Here is an 11,476-nt window from a genome sequence, read left to right on the forward strand (position 1 = left end):
CTGCTTCAAATTAAATGTGTGTCTATTTTGCACATTGTTTGCGCAAACATTGAGACGTTCTCTGAAAAACATGATGAGGCTCATGTAATTTACAAACTCCCCAGATCATTAACTTAATGTGCAACATTGTTTTCTCACTCAACAGTAAACACACCAACATAAAGTTTAAGTATATAGACTATAGAGGGTATCTGCATATTTCTAACATGACAATTTAAGGACTTTGTAATACCTCTAAAATGACAAATTAAACATCGGCCAAATTGTCAAATATTAGAGAAGGAAATTGTGAAAATAGCCGATCTACATGCTCGGCGTTGTGAGCATGTAGATCGGCTATTTACACAATAGAACCGTGTTATACAAAATGTAATCCCTCAACTCTTAATGAGGGATTAGTGCTCATCACAATATCACAATATTTTTCCAAGCTGTATCACGATACACAATCTTATCCCGATTCTTTTTCATGTTGGTTTTTATGGTTATTGTTCAAGTTACTTAACAGTACAACTACCTACAAGGCGGAGTGTGTGTGTGCAGGCGGGCAGGCGGGTTCTGGCCCTGTTACAGATGTTGTCCAAAATCATGCAGATCGGTACACAGTATCTCTGTAGCCGTTAAATGGAAGAAATACCCGTTCCAATACCCGTTCCAATTTATTATTGCCAGAGTTGACCGGGCCGCACACCCACAATCCTCTGCTCCGCTTCAGCCTTGGGCCAGAGCTGCAGCCAGTGGCCTTTACCTGGCCACAGCTACTGCTTATCCTGCTGACAATTAGATAGTGTTGATAACACTTTTATCATATCATATTTTATATTTATTTATTATGCAACCCTTTAAAAACAAGGTTATATAATCATGTTGCTAATATTAAATCAGATGCAGAGGAAATAGCGATTGTACTTCTTGTGACACTTGATCAAAGCAACAAACCTTTGATCTAAAACGGGTACGTAATAAACGCCCGGTATGAACCTTTGATCTGAAATATCCGTTACATAAGTCTCTTGATATGGCATTACGGGGCAAAGATACACAGTAGTCCATCTGGCTGTAGAAAGCAGACAGAGCCTCCATCTTGTCATCGTCCTGCAGTCTGGACAAAGACAGAAGCTGCTTCTCTTTAGGACTCCCTGCCAGCTGCAGGGCCAGGTCACTCCCCTGAAGACAGACCACATTGTAGAACAATGGAAAACCATGTTAAGGCCTCAGTGTACTGCCTCTCTGGTTCTGCTCTCTGCCATTCATTGGATGAACAGTTAGCTCCTGCTCTCGTAGCACCAGCTCTTTTTGAGCGGTGGTCACAACGCTCCTATACGTGGCCGTGTGTGTGGGTCTGTCTGTCTGTCTGTCTGTCTGTCTGTATGTCTGTCTCCGTGTCCGTAGCCTGCAGTAACCTTTTCTGACCACACATGTTAAGGGAGGGGCGCTGTTGCACACACACACACACACACACACACACACACACACACACACACACACACACATACACACACCACCGCTCAGTTCACACGAGTGTGATTTTTTGTTGGCTCCTGGACAGCTCCACTGTTCAGCAGCTCCAGTAAAAAGTGCCCGGGACGTGTAGTGCTCCTTGAAAGTTGGACCTGTCCGTGTCCAGTGTTTGTCTCATCATCATCCACTAAATGGCACACCTCTGAAGTCCAGGCACACTCCTTAAATGACAAAACCTGGGCGTTCGTTTTCAGCCCCTCACTTCAGCAAACACTACGTCAAGTCAGATTTGTCTCTCCCCACAACCACAAGAAGTATCTGCTGTTGTGAGACCTCGTCAAAGTTGGCAACAGATATTTGACAGACAGTCATTCTTAAATCAATCAATACAGCAAAGTGATAACATAGCTAACAATTGGTTAGAACAGTTATGCTGAGGTTTTAGGTGCCCGGGTAGCTCAGTCGGTAGAGCTCTCGCCTTTGGATTACAAGGTCATGGGTTCGATTCCGGGCACCGCCAACTCAGCGTATGAGTAGCATGGCTTGGCAAGATGTGCGGCAAGTACTGGGAGCTGATGGTACTGTAGGTGTGGCGCTCCACCTCAGCAGTCCATCTCCCAGGGGTCTAGCGCATTGTAACAGGGACAGACTCCTGCGTGTTACCGACTGATACCGACAATAAGCCACTCCTGACCTATTGAGGTTTTAGGGAGGGCAGAAATATCAGTGCTGCTGACTTTTAGCCCACTGAAACTGATTGGTAACAGGGCTATATACCTTGATAGATTCAGACTGGCAGATTATATTTAGGTTCCCAACTGTTGTCCTGAATTTATTTTATTTGAATAAGTGGAGAGAGCAGAGCACAGTGAAGAGCTATGTGCTCTATGCGGTTCTGCAACTACAGAAGTGCAAGGTTTATGATATGCATTCCCTGACACCCACATGGGTATCTGCTACTGTGGCAGCTGCTCACTGGGACTGAAAGAAAGGAGAAAGACAACCGTTTCTTAGCAACCTGTGTAGACAATGGCAACCTTATCAACCACAGAGCCGCTCTGTGATGTCATGTATTTATCTGCATTGTGTGACTTATTAGGGGCTTTGGTTTGGTCTTATCTACCCATAGTAAAGACACTTTGTGCTCATGGTTTTGCAGTAGCCTACTAGTATTTGATCATAAGATAGATAGATATATTATACACAAAGAATCTGTTGTGTAAGAGAAAGCAACAATTTTAAAATGTTGTATATTTTAGCTGAGCGTGAGCTCTATTTTGTTGTATTCCACTGCGCTCTGACCGTCTGGTGCGTTGTCCTATATTCTTTACATTAAAGCAGAGGTCTTCAACAGTGGGTCCAGGACCCCTAGGGGGTCCTCAGAGTTACTACAGGGGGGCCTCCAAATCTTTGTGTGATAGAAACTTTTTTCTTCTTTTTTTATATTTACCACTTGAACCCTAGTGTCCATATTCTAAGAACTTTAGCCAAAAATATCGGATCTACAAGCTCTGCTATTTTCGTCACAGAGGTTTGGCGTAGAGGCAAAAAAGAGCAAACTAGATACAGAGTGAAAGGTCAAGTTTATTAAGTATTGACGGTTCAAGTGGTTAAATATCAGAAAACACAAATTTATATGAATCCAAAATACACTGATGATTGTGCTGTCAAACTAAATTATATGGAATCTATGAACAGGTTGTCGGGGTCCATGCTTCATCTCTCTCTCTCAACTAAGGGGTCCTTGGCCTGAAAACGTTGAAGACCCCTGCATTAAAGAAAGAAAGCGGGTCGCATTCTGAAAAGGCCGCTGTTTACTTGTTTTGAATCACAGAATGATTTTTGCCATCCAGCCTTCATTGGGATATAAAGAAGTGTGTGAAATCTCTTCCACAACCAAACAACATTTAACTCTGACAGTGTCCATTCTACACTCTCAGAGCTAAAAACCACTGAGGATTCTGCTTTGTAAGGTCGCTCAATGTGCAGGTTAAGGTAAACCCATATTTGTGTCAAACTGCCAAGCCCATCCCACAGCAGTTACTGGATTATTGACTCATCCACACAACGATGATGGTCCCTCATTTTCAGCTGGTAATAACCTGTGAAAGGTCATGTGAATGACTTGGGTGGAAAACATACACCACAGAGACTGTCTGGTAGGCGTGGTAGCAGTAACACGTTATAACCCTAACCCTAACTGCACGTGTAGAAACTTAAGTCGGAGTAATGAGACGTCAGACTGCCTGGGGCCAGCCTATATATTAATGCAGCTAACTAACTGCAGTATATCCCCTCCTTGTTTTAACATGTGTGGGGATGATGTCTAGCCGTAGCTAGGCTGACACAACTCCGGTAGTTATTAATTTCTCAAACACTAGCTACTGCAGTTGCATTGAGGATGTTTACTAACTAATTAACTAGAAAAGGGCACTTCTCAGAGCACAGGCTGGGTGGCTTACTGAGGACTGTCAAGCCCGGCCACATAACTTTGAGGGGGGCTCTTAATTGATCCCTTTGAACTTCAGAGGGCTTGTGCAGTTGAAAGCATCAATACACCACACACATTTACATACTGTATATACATTTACACTGAGGGGTGGGCGATATGGAAAAATACAATTCACAATATTTTTCCAAGCTGAATCACGATACACAATCTTATCACAATTCTTTTTCATGTTGGTTTTTATGTTTTTTTTTTCGAAGTTACTTAACAGTACAACCACCTACAAGGTAACAAAAACTAAAAGAAAAAGTAGCAACAGACCATTTAGACCAGTGGTCCTCAAATTGGGGTCCAGGGACTAAATTGACCCTTACAGGTATGTAACTCTGACAGTACACAAATGAAACCAAATGGACCTGTAATTTGTATACTGTCAGAGTTAAGTGGAAACCTTGACATTTTAGTTTGAGAACTACAGATTTAGACCAAAATGCAGGTTTAAATGGATTCTGCAATGAATCTCTGTATACAATTCAACAGGATTCCCATATGGAGATCCCTGTCCCGATGTCATCAATATTAAGAGCATATCTGCGAATGCCCATATTTGGCAATGCCCATATATGGGCATGTTCTGACATCACATTGTTGACTATCATGCAGGGGTCTCCATACAGTATATGGTAACTGTTCCGATAGATATCACTGGCCAGATGGCCAAGAATTGGCATGACCTTGCCCTTTAGGACGAGGTCACATGTCGCCCTGAAGCGTCTACTAGTAGTAGGATAGTCTCATAATACAAAAATAGAGGTCTGTTCTAGTGAAATAATGGTTACTTTAAAGGTTACCATGTCTTGTGGGGAAAATAATATCTTAAATAAGGTAAACAGTCTCTTGTGAATTCAGTGGGGAAAAAAACACTTATGCCATAATACAACTAGAGTTCCTGCAAAAACTGCATGGTCTTGCTGAAAACACAGAATATGATATTCAATAGGAAAAGTATTTCAATTCATACTCTTTAACAAACTTATTTTTTAATTTAATTTAATTTCATAATTGGAATATTTTTCACAATAACCATTTTTGTTGTTGGGGCATTTTTCCCCCTTTTAGAGCAGGAAGCATAATGTCTGTCACTGATATAAAATCCTTTCCACTCAGCCAGCTTTTAGACATGCAGGTGTTGTCGTGTGTAGCCTACTCACCTGCACAATGGAAATGTCCATAGCCTGAAAATGAGTTTGCAAAACACATAGTAATTGTCATTTCACTGGAACGGTATGCAGGCTTAATGTGATGCTCGTGTGGTGCTCGGAAACCCAAACCAAAATGTGGAAAAATAACTAGGCCACTACTGATAAGACTAATCTTTTCACTTTCCTCCCCTCGAGGGTGGCACAGCCAAGAGCCTGCATGCATACATTAGACTACACAAACAATGTTAATGGATTATCATCCATCTGTAATGACCAGATGCTGTTGTATAAACTACACGTAGGCTGTAGGCCAGGGCCTACATGCTCCACCTCAATGGAAAACAGTAAGACTCCCTAATCGGGAGATAAGCGACCGTCAGTTCGCATACACAAACTTTAGAAGGCAATGGTAGCCAATCGGGAGGGAATATGGGAAATGGGACAGATCCATGTTGATGACATGACTTTAGAGATACTGTGTACCGCTTTGCGTGATTTTAGGGCAAAATCTGTAGGAGCAATGTCCAATAATGTGTTTTGCAAAAATCAGCCTCATGGTGGCGCTAGAAGAGGGGAATGTGAGAAAATCCTCAGGACTTTTTTGGGGTTATCCTCCTTTTTAGACCATGTGTATGACTGTATTAATTAACAAAGTATTCAATCAATCAAAACGAGGTCCATGAGTTAAATTATGTTCTCTACCAAAAGAAAATACATCACAGCAGTCTTCAACATACCAAAACCTTTTATTTTTCTTAGATTGATACTAGACTGGCTTTCTAATGGGATGGGAATGCCGTTAGGTCAGTCACTGATACTAACTACTTTAACGGCACCAGGGACGTGCTGGGCCCCTGATTCAGCCTGGGAAAAAGAGTTGGAGAGGCCCTCATTGCGCGCTATAGAGAGAGATCTCTCTCCATAGCGCTGCTGCTACTCAAAGTGACAAGCCAGTGGGCCAATTACATGAGTTATATTTCGTCGTTGTCGGGTGGAAACCTTGTACATCCAAAACCGTTTGTTTTGTATTTATCATTTTAAAAATTATTTAAACTAGTGAAAACAGCCGATCTTACAAGTGCGAGGCGTTGTGTGCTTGTAGATCTGCTGTTTTCACTACTTTTGTGCAACAGCCTTGTATGATGAAGCAGGGCTTTGCTTTGCGTAAAAATGTATAGGGATTTGAAACTCGGAGATACAAGGTTTCTGCCCGACAGTGACGATTTACTTTGTTGGCCGACCAGCCCCCAAAATGGAACGAAGGCCGACATTTTATTTTAATTTTTTTCCTAATGGCCGGCCTGGACCTGCCAGGAATGACATTCTCTGCACGTGCCTGAGTGTCAGTGTTGCAACAGTATGCTATGCATTTAGAATGTATTGCCAAACAGGAACACTAAGGTATACAAACCATTTTAGCTACATATTATTGAGAAGGACACTCACTTAAAAGTTATCAGCTGTGTTTATACTTCTGTTAAGTCAAGTAGGCCACATGAGGCTGGCAGTTTATCTATGGTGTTGTTGTTGTGGTGCCTCTGCCACTACATCCCCTTTTTGCCAATATAACTTTATGTTGCATGTGACCAGTTAATCAGTTCTTCTTGGGACTTTGTCAATATAATGTAATGCTGCATGTGACCAACACCAGTTAATCAGTTCTTCGTTGGCTGATGATATACCTTTTGTATTGCGGTGTTGCGCTAATCTGTTCAGAGGTTATGTGTATTTTTGTGAGAGTCCACTCACATCACATGCCCCCTTTGTCCAATCCACTTGTAAAGTTAAGCAGTTTCTCCTTGGCCCCATGACCAACCTTTTACCTTTCCACTGCATTTTGTTCAAATGTGTGATAACAGACAGACAGATGTAGACGAAAACATTACATTCTTGGCATTGTTTACTTCCATAAAAGGCAGTAAACAGGAATTAACATATTTGTTATGATATGAGATAAGATGTGTGTGCATTCACCTTACATGCACCCTCTGACAAGACTAGCTTAGATCACCAACACAGTAAAAAAAAAAGAGAGAAAAGAACAATGGACATTGTTCATTAATCAAATTAATGCCACGCTGGTCTAATGCTATCACGCAGGACATGCTGTATTTTTTGGCAGTCGTTGCTGTCAAAGTTCAGGTCCCACAAAGTCTATTTTGAAGGGGACTTCTTGTGCCATAGCCTCCTCAACAGTTATTCTTCTTTGGACCTTCTCCAAAGCACTGGCAAGAGCAGATACAGTATATGACGCACTCTGGCACTAAGTGTCTGTAATGTGTATCCTCAGGGTACCACATCCATCTATGAATGGAGAGTTGGTGCTTTATTTCCACATAAAAGAATCATAATTGATGTTGTTTTGTTGACAAGTACACAGGGAACTGTATACTGGAACATTAACATTTACAGTACATCACGTTTTTACAGCGCTTATTACAACCTGCTGCTAGAGCATCACTCACCCTGGTCATTGTTGGTCAAACTCATGAATAGGAAGTGCTGACTAGTGTGTCACACGGTCACCCTGGTCCCAACATCTCACTCTTCCTGACTGTTGAGATGAGAGTAGCAGTGATGACCAGAGGAGTGAGACAATAATAATCATAATGAACACAAGTTCATTATGATTATTATTGTCTCACTCCTCTGGTCATCCTCCATCCATCCATCCATCTTCAACCGCTTATCCGGAATCGGGTCGCGGGGGTAACAGTTCCAACTGAGACTTCCAGATTCCAGATACAGCCTAATACCAAGGCACTATGGTGGCTTTCAAATAATGTCTAAATCTATCAGAGATGAGAATCATCAGCCATGCATCTAAAATAGGTATCATCAAAACAATATCAATAATGAATTCTTCAACCCCACAAAATCATAGAAACTATGTACGTACGGTACATTATTGTAGGCCAAACCAAACCATTGTAGCTTACAGTATGGATTGGGGGCCCTTACAGACATGGGGGCTAAATTCGTAATTTAACCTTCATAGATGACAATTCCATTTAGAAGTGAACCTCTGCTCTCCATGGTCACGGGGCAGATACGCAGATACTGAACTATACAGTGGTTTTTGCCTCTCCAACACTGGGGTTCAATTGGCTTTTCAGGAAAAAAAGAGTGCAATTTACAACCTTGTTAAGCTACTGTCAGCTGATAGGTGGAGAGTTGATCCGCTTATCCTTTTGTTGACGGATGTTATTTATAACCTGAAACACGGGACAGCCCAGGGGCCGGAGGAGTTGACAGGCGAGAGAGAGGGCTGTGTGTGTGTGTGTGAGAAAACGAGAGAAAGGGGCTCCAGTTGCAGAGAATGGAAGACACAGGTGGTACGGGAGGGGTTGCTTGTGGTTCATATTGAATGAGAATGAGTTTGCCAATGTGATTTTTGAGCAATGGGAAAGTGGAAGCAGAACTGGGACAGAGAGAACTGTATACCAAGGGTCTTCAACAGGGGTCCGGGACCCCTAGGGGGTCCTCAGAGTTACTACAGAGCTTTGGTGTAGAGGGGGAAAAAGAGCAGACTAAGTACATAGAGAAAGGTCGGTTCAAGTGGTTAAATATCTGAAAACACCAATATACTGTACATGAATCCAAAATACACTGATGATTGTGCTGTCAAACAATGAAACAATATGGAATTAATGAAAAGGTTGTGGGGGTCCCTGCTTCATCTCTCTCTCAACTAAGGGGTTGGGTGAAGACCCCTGCTGTATACTGTATGTGGATTTAACATGTTAAAACTTAAATGACAGTGCTAGGCTGCTTAGCTGAGAAGCCACAGAGAGAACAGAGGGAGGCACGTGAGGTAGGCCTGGAGGAGCAGATGAAGAGGTAATGGGATTAGATAGTGGTAAGGCGACAAACCACTCATAGTGTAGACATGACCCAGTGAAAGGTGTGCATGATATTCAGAGCCTGATAAAGTGACAGTTTGGCCTATATTTAGTCGAGCGAGTCCTCTCAGCCTATCACGGCACTTGTAAATGTTTACAGTGCACAGCTTTTGTTGCTTCCAGCTGAACGTGCCAGCAGGGTCAGGAACGTATCAACAGACAACAGCACACAATAGCTGACCTTATTTCTCTCAGTATAAAGTATAGTTGAAACCAAAAACTATCATTTGTTATGTGACATAGCCAATCAAGTCTGACCTCTGTTCCACAACTTGACACTTCCCCCAAGCTGTGAGGATGAGCTGCATTGGATAGATAAGACATTGGATTCACCAACTGGCTGTAATGTTCCAGACTGGCAATCTATTTGTTTTCAAACATCTTTGCCCATGGCCGCATGCATTTATTTATCAGACCATTAATGCCCCTCCAAATGCATACTGTGAAAGAAATGTCCTCTCACACAAAACAATGTGAGATGACCTGGTTTACCACTTGAAGAACGGTCCGTAAGTACTTTGCAAATACATTTGTCGACAAGGTCCTAATCTTGAGATGAAAATGTGTAATTTATATAAAGCGAGTAGCACATTCTTTTAGGATTTCCTCAAAAACATCAAAATCTGCTTCACAGATTTAGAGGACATCGAGAAATGGTGGAGGCATTCTGGAGAAGGAAGATGATGTCAAAACAAAGTGGGAATCACCTTTACAACATCTTCTCCATTAAGTTAGGTGGTCAATGTAGCAGTGACTGCATTATTGCAGCATAGCATTGTTTGTAAACACACAGCACTTGTGCGACAGGCCTGATATACTGCAGCCAGGTGAAGCAGGGGCGTCACTCCAAATTCTGGGCCCCTGGGTACAAGGATTCACTGCGGGCCCCCCATGAATGTTAACTATTGAAAAATAGCAGATATACAAGCTCACAGCGCGGCACCGAGTGCCGCGCTGTGAGCTTGTAGATCTGCTATTTTTGAAAAATTGTGAAAATGTGTGCAAGAAACCTATGTCAAGGACCCCCAAGATGGTATGTATTTGGCCACGGACCCCGATCTCAAAATATTTAGTTCCAGGGACCCCCAGAAGCAAAATTTGAGTTAGAAATGTTCGCTTAAAAAATATATACTATTCAAAGATTTTCACACATTTCAAAAATAGCAGATCTACAAGCTTGCAGCGCGGCACCGCGCTGTGAGCTTGTATATCTGCTATTTTTCAATAGATAAAGTTAATAGGGCCCCTCCACCTTGGGCCCCAGTAACTCAGTCCCACTTTCCTACCCCTTGTGACGCCCCTGGGTGAAGAGAGCTACATTTAGCTGGTGATTCAATGGATTGTGTCCCTGTTCCGCCGCACGCACATGTAATTTAGCCTGTCCAGTTGGACATTAAAACTTGGTCTGGAGGTTGCAGGACTGCAGTCATCGCATTCCACTTGAGGGGAGGGATCTTATGCCTGTCACTGTGTAATTAAAATGACCTCCCGACCCATACATACACACACACTGAAGTTTAAACTCAACAAAGAGAACACCTCCTGGGGTCAGGCAACAGTCAGGTTCATACAAAGGCTGTTTGATGCTTCTGGGTCATAAAGTGCACAATTAGCGGTGGGACATTCGTGAACAAATGGGAGCATTTTGAACGGCTCTTTGAAATGAACGATGGGATCCAGTTCGCAGTATAGGGAGCCGTTCCTTTTTTTGAGGAGGGGGAGTACATTTTTTACTTGCAGAGTATTTCTACATTGCAGTGTTTTTACTTAAAAAACGTAAAAGTATCAACACTGCAATGTAGAAATACTCTGCAACAAGTAGAAGTTCGGAATTAGAATGTACTTAAATAAAAGTACAAGTGTATTGGTATCAAAATGTACCTAAAGTAGGCTACCAATAGTAGAAAGTACTTATTATGCTAAATGTCCCATTTCACAGGTTTTCCAATGAATACCATTTAGAAAAATCGTTTAAAAGCATTGTGAGCTTGTAGATCGGCTATTTTCAAATGGCGTAAATGTATAATTATTATGGTTGAATTGATTTGTAATTAATCAAAATCTACAAAGTAACTACTAGTAACTAAAATGAGCCAGTCTTTTGAACGGCTCTTTGAAAGGAACGGATCCCAGAGATCCAGCACGGGGGCAGACCTCCATTCAGAAACACCCCCACTTAGAAACATCCCCATTCAGAAATACCCCCACTGAGGTTAGGGTTTAGGTGACACCTCCATTTAGAATAATGGAAGTCAATCTTCTGAATGGCAATGTTTGTGAATGGAGATGTGTAACCAGAACCACTTCAAAGAGCCATAAATCCCATCTCTATGCACAAAGATCCAAGAAAGGAGCCGAGCATACATAACCCTTTGCCGGTCATTTTATTTGAGATATTCTGTAGAACAGGGGAACCAAATGATTACAAAAGAAATTGGATATCCAGCCTTTCAAGGCGAAAA

Source organism: Nannobrachium achirus (genome assembly GCF_963921795.1).
Source record: "Nannobrachium achirus genome assembly, chromosome: 7".
NCBI classification, from domain to species: domain Eukaryota; kingdom Metazoa; phylum Chordata; class Actinopteri; order Myctophiformes; family Myctophidae; genus Nannobrachium; species Nannobrachium achirus.